A 2439-nucleotide genomic window follows, 5' to 3' on the forward strand; every position below is an offset into this window, starting at 1 on the left:
AATCGTAAATCAAGTCATATAACTGAGACGATATTCCATAAGCGCCCAATTTCGAGCCTTCCGGAAATCCAGGAATACGGAATGGATCTGAAATCCTTTGTCAATAACACTCAGCACTTCATGTGAATAAAGGAACATTGGTTTCTAAACCCACGCTGACTGTGTGGCAATAGACCGTTTCCTTCGAGGTATTTCATAATGTTCGAACACGCTATATGTTCTAAAAATCCTGCTGCAATTCGACGTTAACGATATGAGCCTGTAATTTAGTGGATTACTCCTACTACATTTCTTGAATATTGGTGTGACCTGTGCATCTTTCCAGTCTCTGAGTACGGATCTTTCGTCGAGCGAACGGTTGTATATGATTGTTAAGTATGGAGGTAATGCATCAGCATACACCGAAAGGGACCTAATTGGTATACAGTCTGGACCAGAAGACTTGCTTTTATTAAGTGATTTGAGTTGCTTCACTACTCCGACGATATTTCCTTCTACGTTACTCATGTTGGCAGCTGTTCACGATTCGAATTTTGGAATATTTATTTCGCCTTCTTTTGTGAAGGCATTTCGGAAGGCTGTATTTAGTAACTCTGCTTTGGCAGCACTGTCTTCGATAGTATCTCCATTGGGGCCGAGCAGAGAAGGCACTGATTGTTTCTAGCCGCTAACGTACTTCACATACGACCAGAATCTCTTTGGATTTTCTGGCAGGTTTCGAAACAAAGTTTCGTTGTGGAAACTGGTTCGTTGAAATACGAGCACCTGGCCTCGTGCTAATCAACACATGCTAGTACTGTCACCAGGGTAGCACCAGCTTTCATCATCAGCAGCAGGCCTCCACCCTGCCCTGTCCCGAAATGAGCTCTCGCTTGACGGTGACGTCGAAAACGACCGTGGTTTGGGGCCAGTAGAATGTATGCTACGGGTCGTCTGGCTCGGAGCTGTCGTCACTGCGTTACCAACTGTTGCTCAGATTGCTGCTGCAGAAGCAGTACGATGCGCCAGAGCGATACAGTGAGCACTACGGCCATCCCACTCGGTAGTGCCACGTGGCCGTCCGAAGCGAGGTCTTCTTGCGACCACACATTCTCGTCATCACCGCTGCCAGTAATCACGTACAGTGGTTCAATTCCTGCCAAGTCCTCTTGCAATATCCCAGAAGGAACATCCAGCTTCTTTTACATGATCTTGTTCAAACTAAGTGATGTGTTGGTAATGATGTCTTCCTCGCCTGAAACACATTCTTGACTAACATCAACTCACGACGTCCAGTCTCAAAGACAACTAAGGCTCACGACCGTTACAATATGTATTTAAAGCATACCTAGTTTGCATCCTCAGCGTGGCAATACTAGTGTCACACTTATGCGACTGGCGCGAAATTAGAATGGAGATCATCTTCCAGATGTAGAAACGCGACTATCAATTTTCGTTTATGTTCCACAGCTCCTTCTTGGTGTTGCGATTTTTTCCCCCCGCAGTGTATTTATAGGATGCCATGTTTTTTTCGTTTTGTGAGATGCACAGCTTTACTTTCCTGATCATTTCAAACAAGTTATCAATCTCTGCGCTCCGTCTCCAGGCCACAAGTGTCTCATCGGGACCATCCGACCGCCGTGTCATCCACAGCTGAGGATGCGGATAGGAGAGGCGTGTGGTCAGTACACCACTCTCCCGGTCGTTACGGTGGCTTTCTGTGACCGGACCCGCTACTATTCGGTCGAGTAGCTCCTCAATTGGCATCACGAAGCTGAGTGCACCCCGAAAAATGGCAACAGCGCATGGCGGCCCACATTGTCACCCATCATAGTGCCGGCCACGCCCGACAGCGCTTGACTTCGGTGATCTGACGGGAACCGGTGTATCCACTGCGGCAAGGCCGTTGCCAGCAGTCTTTGCACCACTTTGAAAACTTATCAAGATCTGACTGAATATTTGTGCAGCTTCGTTCAGACTGTACTTTATTGTATATAACAGCATCACTTGAGAGAAATCTGAGGCTACTATTAATAATCTCCATAAGGTCATTAGTGTTAAGTGTGTAGGAATTCGTAAGGTGCTCTCATTCTCAGACACTGGATGAATATGCTCTGGGTACTTGCATTTCGTGAATTACGCTGCTTCAGGACATACGCACGGATGTTTCGCTGTCTTTGCTTTGTTATTATTGGTCGCATAACAACTAATATATGAGATAAAATATGATGGTACGAAAAGAGTCCTCAAATACTTTTTCGGGGTGCTGTCCAGTGAGTTCCTTCGGATCATTAATTTTCAACAACACAAAATATATTATGTTCTTATTATTTTGGATCTGGCTATCTATAAAAAGAACATTGTTTCGTTACTGTAACTCGCTAAAAAGTTCATCATACCTTCCTTATTTCACAGTTCTTGAAAAGGTTACTGATAATTATTTCGTTAACAGTACTGAGG

At 44.9% G+C, this 2439-nt stretch overlaps 1 pseudogene; it reads right to left on the bottom strand.

The window, feature by feature from the left end:
• Positions 1-1772: 1772 nt before the first annotated feature.
• On the bottom strand, positions 1773-1890 carry LOC126279181 (5S ribosomal RNA; annotated as a pseudogene).
• Between the last annotated feature and the right edge of the window lie 549 nt (positions 1891-2439).

This window comes from Schistocerca gregaria, chromosome 6, assembly GCF_023897955.1.
Source record: "Schistocerca gregaria isolate iqSchGreg1 chromosome 6, iqSchGreg1.2, whole genome shotgun sequence".
Lineage (NCBI taxonomy): Eukaryota > Metazoa > Arthropoda > Insecta > Orthoptera > Acrididae > Schistocerca > Schistocerca gregaria.